Below are 10,739 nucleotides of genomic sequence, written 5' to 3' on the forward strand. Positions count from 1 at the left end.
CCTAACTTGAAAATTTCTAGTCTTCCAAAGTGTGTTCTGAATATTGGGTAGAAAGAAAAAGAATGTGTATGTGTATTTATATATATTGTATATATATACTTATACATGTATATATGTGTGTGTATATAGAGAGAGAGAAAGAGAGAGGGGGAGAGGGAAGGGGAGGGAGGGAAAGGGTTGAGGAAGGTGTGTGGGTGGGGAAAGTGCACAACTTGAGTTTCTTGTACTTGCAGGGTGTTTCCTACTAGAAAAGGAGGATTTATTGGAGGCGGGGGTGAAGTCACATAAAATAAACCTGAAATTTTGGGAGTCATCATACAGCCATTATGGAAAACAGCATGGAGGTTTCACAAAAAATTAAAAATAGAACTACCATATGATCCAGCTATCCTACTTCTGGGTATATATCCAAAGGAAATGAAATCACTGTCCTGAGAGATATCTGAGCACCCATGTTCACTGCAGTATTATACAGTATTATTTACAATAGCCAAGACATAGAAACAACCTAAGTTTCTATTGACAGCTGAATGAATAAGGAAAATGTATTTTACACACACACGTACACACACACACACACACACACACACACACACACACAGGAATACTACTCAGCCATAAAAAAGGAAATCCTGCCATTTGAGACAACATGGATGGACGTTGAATTATGCCAAGTGAAATAAGTCAGACAAAGACAAATACTGTGATGATTTCACTTATATGCAGAATTAAACACATGAGGAAATTTTCTAGATAAGAAATGTGAAAAAGATTTCATTATATCTTTGATTAAAAATGGGCAAAAATGGAAGCATTGATGAAGAATTAAGTAGTCTTCAGATTTTATTCACTGAATCAGTTACAAAGATAGGAAATATTGTTATTAAAATTTTAAATAAAAATTTAAATTTTTTATTTTCAAATCTTTACAAGTTGGTACATTTCAATCCACTTGTTCACCTACATTTTATCAAAGAAAATTTTTTTTTTTTTTTTTTTTGCTGCAAAAAGCTTTATTGTTTCCATTTGGTCCAAGGCTTGGGAGAGGGCTCCAGGGTGGTTAAAAAGCTGCCTAGTGGCTGCATAGCAGGGCTTCAGGCAGAAGCCCTGACACCAGAGGGGCTCCTCAAAGGCCACTGGGCTCCGAAAGTTCCTAGTGATACTTGAGGGTGAGCCTTTCAAAGAGACACTCGCCCAGGCCAGCCTGGGGACCAACCAGCCTGCGGAGGTTGGTCAGGTGGTCACCCACCTTCTTGACGAGTTTCCCCTGCTCGTCCAGGAAGTGGCTCTCCAGGAAGTCGCAGAGGCGGGGGTCTGCGCGGGCAGAACCCAAGGCATGCAGATCCGAAAGGGCCTGGTTCAGGTTCTTCTCCGTGTTAATGGTGGCTTCCACAGCGTCCTGGGTTTTACCCCACTCATCTTGAGATGGCTTCTGCACGTCCTGGAAGAGGGCGTGGCCGCTGCCCTGGTTTTGCATTTTCAAGAGACGCTCGGCGCCCTCATGCTTCTCTTCGGTCCATTCGCAGAAAAAGTGGCCCACGCCCTCCAGAGCCATATCGTCACGGTCTAAATAGAAGCCCAGAGAGAGGGAGGTGTAGGAGGCCCACAGATGTATGTTGACCAGACGGTTGACAGCGGCCTCCACCTCGGTGGAATAATTCTGACGAATCTGGGAGCTCATGGTTGATAAGGAGTTAAGCTCAAAAAATGGTGTTGGCTGGCCCTGGTGACCGAGGATAGCTGAGGGTCTGACTCCGAAGGTTGCGACTGGAAGAAAGGTTGGAGGGTGGTCGGAGGCTGGAGCAAAGGGTGTCCCTGGGTCTGTTCCGTCCAAACACTGTTGAAGCAAGAGACAGATCCAGGGGACCGCCGTGCGCACTGCCTGAAAGAAATATCTGATAACCAAGAGAGAAAATACAAAGCAAAACAAGAAAATGATAAAATGAAAATATGATAAACAAGGGCCATGGGATAATTTTAATTTTTAATGTTTAAGTAATAAAAGCTGTTATTATCTTAATAATTTGTACATCTAGAAGTAATTGACAATTTACTTTCATGGACTGTTTTGTCAATTTGCTATAGTTGTGAAAATCAACTCCTTAAAACCTGAGAACTTTTGTTTAGAGAAGCTGAAGTAATAATTATGGTCTCAAATAATGAAACATTGTCTTTTTTCTCCTTTTGAAAAGACAACTGCTGTATTTCACTGGCCTACAGATATTTCAGTTTGGAGGTTTTTGTTTTGCCTTCTCAAGCTGAAGAATAAATGTCACCAACATTAAGCAGTGGGACTTCTCCTTTGGTGCAGTATTTTATGTGATAGGTGTGACACTAATAGTAGAGGAAATTTGACATAGGCAGCTATATCTGATGAAAAAACATTTTTCTGAAGTTTTTATATTTGCCTGAAAATTTTGTATCTTAAAGTTCTCAAAAATTGAGTGATTCAGTTTTCATTTAATCTTTTCAGAGAATTTATAAGACAGCTTTGATTTAAAACACTTCATGTTTTTTAATAGTTTAAATTTTTTTTTTGCAGAGAAATGTTGAGTAGAGCTGCCAAAATTTGCTTCCTAGGCTCGTTTAAAAATCTCTAGAGCTACATAAGATACTGTGTCATGCACAAAATTAATCACATACAAGAAAAATCTTATAAAAATTCCCACAAAATGTGCTAGAAGTAATAGCAGTGATACTATTTATATTGATTGACCAGTTATTACATCCCTGGTTGCTTTTACATGCTTTATCTCATTGAATCCTCACAAATATCCTATGAGATTATTATCTCCGTATGACATCTGAGGAAACAGATGAGTAGCAGAGTTGGAATTTGAACTAGAGTATTCTTTTTTTTTTTTAATATGTATTGGAGTATAGTTGATTTACAATGTGTTAGTTTCAGGTGTACAGGAAAGTGAATCAGTTATACATGTACATATATCCACTCTTCTTTAGATTCTTTTCCCATATAGGTCATCACAGAGTATTGGGTAGAGTTCCCTGTGCTATACAGTAGGTCCTTACTAGTTATCTATTTTATATATAGTAGTGTGAATATGTCAATCCCAATCTCCCAATTTATCCCTCCCCCCGTCCTTTCCCACTTGGTAACCATAATTTTTTTTCTACTTCTGTGACTCTATTTCTGTTTTGTAAATAAGTTCATTTGCACCAAAAATCTACAAACAGTAAATGCTGGAGAGGGTGTGGAGAGAAGGGAATGCTCCTACACTGTTGGTGGGAATGTAAATTGGTACAGCCACTATGGAGAACAGTATGGAGGTTCCTTAAAAAACTAAAAATAGAGCTGCTACATGATCCTGTAACCCCGCTCCTGGGCGTATATCCAGAGAAAGCTATAATTCGAAAAGATACATGCACCCCAGTGTTCTTGTTCAGTTTTGAGCTTAATGAATGTGTAGTGAATAGAAGAATAAATGCATGACAAAATATATATGTGACTTTGGAAAATCCAGTTTGAGCTTCTATTGATCTATAAAACACTGAATACTAGTCAGGTTGTGTCTAACATATAGTCAAAAACCATATAGGAAATAAAGGGGAAAGGTGGATGGCATTGTTAATGGAGGTTTCGTGAACGTGCTCCATCAACGTTCAAAATGAATAAATCTGAATGTATTGTATGTGATACTTTAGTATTTGTAATATGGCAAACAACTTAAGTCCTTTTCTGTTGTTACTGATTGTTTTGTTTTGGTCTTGGCTATTGTCACTGTTCATTTTCCTGCATGATTTCCTTGGGGGGGAACACAAATCACTGGCATAATGAAATGACTTGATGTGAACCTTGAGAGTAGAATGGCATAGGAAGGAGTTGTTGGCAGGCAGAGAAGACAGTCATGTTCTCAGATTTATATTGACTGCTAGGGCCCCTCTGGGGTCTGTGGGGAGGTATCTTCCTTGGTTTGAGCTCCTTTCAAGATCAGGGCTGGTTTGGGGACTCCTGGAACAGTTTCCCAGGGAAAGAGAACTCAAATAATATGTCATCTGTCTCTGGAGAAATTATGCCAGGAGGGAGAAAACAACTTGACCTATAAACATTTAGAGCTGAGTATAGTTTAGCAAGAGGTGTGGGGCAGGAGAGGAAGCAGGAGAGAATGAGGAGAGAGTTCACAGAGGAGGGGTGGAGAAAAGTCACCATGCAGGTGGTCCTGCAACTAGTCCTTTCTGTGGTGGGGTCATTCTAGAAGGTGGCACACTTTTAGGGATAAGGGGCAGTGTGCTGAGAGGGACTTAGTCATCTCCGTGTGGGATTTGATGGTTCCAGCATATGTTTGAGAATCTAAAGTAGGTTGAACCCCAAGAGCATTTTCTAACATTGCACATGGGTTTTGTGGTTGGTCACATTGTGCAAATATAGCTTCATTAAGTCTAAAAAAATTCATGGTCCTGAAGCATTGATGAATGTTATGAAAATATTTATTTATTCAGAGGCTTTTTGGTACATGGTAGAGAATCAAAGTACTTTGTGTATACGAACTGTTCCTGGAGTTATGAATGTGGGTTCGGGAAACACACAAACATGAGGTTGAATGCTGGCTCTGCCATTTGGTAATTATATAATTTGGGGCAAATTTCTTAAATTCTCTGTGCCTTACTTTCTTTGTGTATAATATTGTAGTTTATGGTACCTGAATTATAAGATCAAAGGAGATAATACATAGATCATGCTTTGTTCAGTAACAGGTACATAATAAGGGATGATGCTAAAAGAACGTGGGGAGATATTAATTTTGGTCAGCAAAGTCAACTTGAAGCCCAGCTGTTGGTGAACGAATATATTTGCCCTTTCCTCTAACAGTATCAAATTTATGTTTTGTGCATGGAAATTTTTAATGTTTATACCCACTGAGAACATTCAGAGTGATGACTATGTTGATATGACCCAGATTCACATTGAAATTGCTCTTTAAATGCCATTCATTAGTAATTCTTTGATCATCTTTGTGTTTAACAAAATTGATAGAGTTGCTTTCACTGTTTCTTCCTAATACAAACCTTTTGGCATTCCTCTGGAGCTTTTATTGATAAACTCTCCCTTAAGCATACATCCAAATTAAATGTGAGAACCTGCAGGTGAAAGAAATTGCTTCAAGGCAGTGATTCAGCAGGATGAAAAATCAATAACAGTTTCATTAAGGAAGGAAAGATAGTTTAGACATACTCCTACCTAGCTTTTTTCTTACTGAAAGAAAATAATAATTGTTGATTATGTCTTTCCTTTCAGATATAATGTCCATAGCTTAGTAACGTGGCCGCTGTATAGTTATATTGTATGCATCCCTTCAAGTCTTCTGGGTCTCTTGAATAGAGCCAGTCTTTACGTTTTGAAAAATTGACACTCATTTAAAACCGTTTCTTTAATAATGCATGCCATGCTGAGCCTACTGCAAGTGAGCGCTTTACAACCACCAAATCCTACTGATATATTTGAATTAGTTAAATTCCAAATTCCTTTCTAAGCAAGTGCTTTAATTCCTTCTTTCCCCTCTACTGATTGGTTGATAGCTGGATGAGGAGATGGGCAGGTAGATAAAAGGGCGGATGGATGGTGCAAGGTAGAAAGGAAGGGAGGAATTCAAGTTTAGTATAGTGGTATGTGTGCTTCTGGCTCTCTTCTTTCTGGCTCTATGATCCTGAGCCACTTACATTCTCTCTGTCTGAGTTTTATCACCTTTGAAAAGGTCATAATAATAGTTATATGATATTATACAATATATAATATCATACAACTATAATACAATATATTATAGTTAACATTATATAACTATTATTATGACCTTATGACATTATTATTATGCAGATGAAAATGAGTTATGTGAATTGTTGTGCTCAGTGTCTATCCGATGACAGGTACCTTATAGTTATATAATTTGAGCTATATTATTAGTAACATTATTGAAAAAAAGATAAAGAGGTAGATAAGGTAAATACAATGAAATTTTTAAGATGCCATTTTGTGCTAGAACAATTCAAGATAAAAATAATTGCATTTTAGCTAGAAGGAACACAAATATGGCTTCCGGGTTATCTTAGATGGGAGTTGGACTGCTTGTACAATAAAATGCCCCCAACAGAAGAGGGTTTTATCTGTAGGGTGGGATCTCAGAGAGGTGTGGGGAAACCACATCCATGCAATAGGGTGAGGCACCAGTCTTTTTCAAGACATTTCAGTATTGAGGAAACATTCACGTGGGGGTCAAACTGTGCTCCGAACTGAGTTACAAGACTTAAAGAAATCTTTAGTTTTGCACAGTGTAGAAATAATCAGGGCACTCAGTCCTGAGCCAGAGAGACAGCTTTCTCATAAATTGCTGCGTGTCCTGTATCAGGTGTAAACGTGGTGATAGGATGTTGTCTCTCCTGTGGTAGCAGCAGGCAACATGAGTATGGGAGAGTTTTTCATTGACTTTATTATAAAATGCTATTTCAGACTCTCAAGAGTTTAACCAGCCCAACCAGTCTTTATTTGTCACATTTCTCTCAAGGCCTATGAGGTTCACTCAGTAATAACTAAGCATAATTGCTAACATTTACTACTTTTTCTTAACAGTCAGGCACTCTTCCAATTGCTTTGCATGGATTTTTATATTCTTTTGCCTCACGCAGGTTGTGGTTGGTGTAGTAGTATTTTGATTTTGTTGAGCTGGAGACCAAAGTACAGAGAGGTTAACTTCTCAGCCCAAGGTCACACAGCAAGTCAGTGGTGGAGCCAGGTTTCAAACCCACTTCGATTCCAGAGCCTGAGTCCTAAACTAATGCCGTATATAATAAGTGCTTAATATTTGTGAATGGTTATAATAATAGCTACAGTTAAATATAGCAAAAAAAAAAAAAAGAAATCTCTGCTCAACATGACCCTTCATTTCCAGGTTTGTGTCAAGTGTGTGTACTTGAAGCACATTTTATAATGATTGCAGAAATAACCAACCATCTCTTTCCCTTCTGGTATAAAAAGAGATAAAGAGCCACTCCTACTTTGCCTAATAATTGTTAAATTGCTTTCTTTTTGGTCTAATCTTTGCTAAAGGGAAGAAGGAGACCAGACACGGCAGGCTTTTTATTTTATTTTTTTAAAAATCTACTAGCTGCCAAAAGAAAAGTGCTGGAGAGCAGATTTCAGTGTGCTTGTTAGATGTAGGGTTGTTTTGATTGTCTGTGGCCTGTAGGGAATTGGATGGGAAGAGCATGTACTAGCCTCTACTCATGATGGGCAAGGAGAATATCAGGTCTGTTGCTTCAAACTGAACTTCGTGGCCTTGAAAGGACTTAGTGGCTGCAAGCAGCAGGCGTGGTAAGAAAGGTGCTATTTATGGAAGACCTACCATGCCAGGTAGACTAGTTAACATTTCCTCTTTTCCTTACAACAATGCCAAGAAGACATGGTTATCCTGTATTATAGGTGAGAAGAGCCAGGCATCAAGAAGTTCAGAAATTTGCTCCAAGTCACATAGCTCGTGAGCAACAGAACTCAGCTTTGAACTTGGATCTCTGCAACTCTTGCCTACTTCCCACCATCCCATAGTGCCTCTTATAGTAGTCCAAGCGTGTGATCTAGAAAATGCTTGGTCCCCATTGCTTCTCACTGGGCCTGAAGTGCAGCTTCCAGCAGATGTGGTTTTTCTGGAGTCTCTCACCTCCCCTTGCCTCCTTTTTGATCCAGAGAGTTCGTCTATGTGGAGGCGGCATCTGGCCACGGCATCTGGCCACGCTGCACACTCATTGGTAGGGATGCAGAAGGCAGATAGCACTTAGCACTTTATAGTGGAAAAGGACCTGAATCCTGATGCTGCTGGTCATGAATCGATGGTTTCATTCTCCAGTCACGGCATTGCACTTCTTGGAATTAAACCTCAGGGCTCCTAATGATCAAATGGATAATTAGAGTTATCCAGCCTATGTTACAGTCAGCATTATTATGAGGCTCTAAAAAGAAAATTTGCAGAAATACCTAGAAAAATAGCACTCAAATTAACACTGGGAGCAGTCTCATACAGGAGGCAATTTGGATAAACCATCAAATTACTTTCATGAGGAACATTTTCAACCTTGCTTTGGTTTTTTTCAAATGATGAAAGTACCCATTCTCAAACTTTGGAGCACAACTTTTGAGTTATATGAACTCTTCAGTTTGGAATGGTAGTATTACCATTTCCCCACTTTATTCCTATTCTCCTAGTTCCCCGTAGTAAATGGAAGTAGATTCACATTGCCACGGTGTCTACAGATACTACTTAGCTTATTGGAATAGCATACCTTATTGGGTTCTTTCATGGGGGAATGTCAGCGGCTGACGTCTGCCGGGTTTTATCTATGGCCTCCCAAAGCCAGCTCTTGTTTAATTGAGTCAGCCAGTCAGCTTTACTGAGCTCTCAGCTGGGAGTGGGGTGGAACTAGGCATTTTAACCAGAATTGATCATCTGCTCAGTACTTAAGTAGCATGAGCCTCCAGACTCTGGCTAGCCTAATGGACTTTCCACTGTGTCTCTGCTATTGAGCAGTGATTACTATACAGATTGAGGCATATTTGGTTTCAGTTCAGTCTGTTCCCACAGATGAGGCCCAAGTATGATCACATCGTATAAATTATTTAAGGTGCAGCGTCTGTGTAACCTGAGCCATAAGTAAAAGTTGGCCCTCCATCTGTTCTGTCACCTGAGGACTCTCTATTTTCCGAGGGAAATAGTCCATCTTGTGAACTGACATCATTAGAGTCATAAAAATTCAAATGTGCCTTGAGCGATTACTTTGGCATAAAGAATCAAGCACAATATCCAAAAGCTTAGCATCCTTTCACTGAAATACAATGGTTTAGGCTTGGATGGAAGAAATTTCTGGAACACTAATTGCAGTTTCAAAACGGTATTACTAGTTGTAGTCTGAAGAAACTTGAATCTGTAAACTCCATTCATTTTCATAGACTCTGAAAAGTTCTTTTTTTTTTTCACTTGTAAACTTAGTTTAATTATAAATGTATTTAATCACAGATTGTTTGGAAAATGAAACAGAGCACAGAGGTTATTCTTCTATAATTTCTTTAATTTGTAGGTGAAGAACTCTGGGTCTAGAAACAAAATCCACTTGTTGAAGGTCACACCACAACCAAAGTCATCTGATTTCTGGAGTAACCTTTCTGGTACATCATCTTTGTTACACACATAATCCTACTTTAGCAAAGAATCAAAGCCCAGGTCTCTCTCATGTTCATTTCCCCACTCTGGTTTCAGCAAGTTGGAAATAGAAAAGTAAAAGGGAACTAAATCCATCTCCCCTTTCCTCTTGTTGAATTACTTGCTAAATATAGTTGCTACCTTCTATCTATTCTTATCCTTGTCTGCATAAGACCTGTTCCTTGAGCCTGTCCTTATTTTTTCCTGACCGCGTGTAATGAAGACATTGGGGTAGACTGTGGCATGTGACAGCATCCCTGAAGTTACACGTCTCATAGTTGTAGACCCACCGCTAAAGGGTTTATGACTCACACTCCTTGCAGTGAAGGATAACAGCAGAGCTTTGTTGCTCTCCTCTGTGATGGATTCTGAATTTGAGCGGCTGGGACCAGATGGGGAACCTGGCTTCTTTAGTGAATTTCCAGAAGCGCAGTGTTCAATTGGCTGCCCCATTTAAGAAATTTATCTAGACTCAGCCAATGGAGTTTAAAGGGACGCTAGTTTCTTCAAATTGATCTCTTCCCTTTCTTAGTACATGTACTGTACTGGTCTTCTGGTCTGGGCGAATAAAGTACACAGCTCCTTTTAACACCTGGAGGCCTGGGGAATGAGTACCGTGAGCGTAGTGCTGGCAGGACTTCACATTCTCCTCACTGAGGCTTTTCTACCTTGGGTTTTCCTCGTTAAGCACTCAATTTAGAACTCCTTTAAAAAGTAGCTTTAGTTCTAGTCCTTCAAAGTAGTGCTTCCTAAGACCCAAAACAAAACAATTTCCCAAATGATGAATTCCTTAAAAATGCATGCGGTTTAGGAAAGCAGTAGTAAATAATTGGCAATTTGATAGCTTTAGTCCTTTTTACTCTCTTGAAACCCTTGACTAAAGATGGCAGTCACATAAAACCACCACAAAAGGAATAGTTGCTTAAAATAGTAATGCCATGGTGTATCTTGTTCCTTCTGCCAAAATGGATTCTTGGTTATTTCCAGATAATTAGGACTAGCCTCCTGAGGACCAAAGGAGGCAATTTCCCTTGCGTGGTTCCCCCTCCCTTTCTTGTCTACACTTCTTTTAACCTTCAGCAGTGTGCTTTTTTTAGGAGCCTGGCTTGCTTCATTCTGATGACCCAAATCAAATTATGTTAATGATTGTTTATCATATCATTTCTTTCTCATAAGAATGCTTCCCTCCCAAGAGGTTTATTCTAAATGTGCATCTTAACTCAGAGGACTCCATCTACACCTGTGGCCGGCAGGCTTGTCCACATTGAAGTTCAGGGAACATTTCATTCTGGAGACCCACAAAGAACACCATATCAGCTGGCATCTTACTCTACTTACCTGCAAGGCTACTTTTATATATAGCATAAACTGGATTTTATTTCTCTTCTAAGGTCAGACAATAGGCCAGGTAAGAGTACTAAGCTAAGGAAGGTGGAAAGCACAGTTTGATAACGAAGGTAAAATGCTTGGAATTTGTTCCAGATGTTACTAACTATTGGCAGTACTGTCTTAAGGACTGGATGGCAATTTCAGTTCAGCATT

At 39.3% G+C, this 10,739-nt stretch overlaps 1 pseudogene; it reads right to left on the reverse strand.

Annotated features, from left to right (window-relative positions):
- Positions 1 to 1,153: 1,153 nt before the first annotated feature.
- Positions 1,154 to 9,650, reverse strand: LOC132368417 (ferritin light chain-like; annotated as a pseudogene).
- Between the last annotated feature and the right edge of the window lie 1,089 nt (positions 9,651 to 10,739).

The sequence above is a fragment of the Balaenoptera ricei genome, chromosome 7, assembly GCF_028023285.1.
Source record: "Balaenoptera ricei isolate mBalRic1 chromosome 7, mBalRic1.hap2, whole genome shotgun sequence".
Classification (NCBI taxonomy): domain Eukaryota; kingdom Metazoa; phylum Chordata; class Mammalia; order Artiodactyla; family Balaenopteridae; genus Balaenoptera; species Balaenoptera ricei.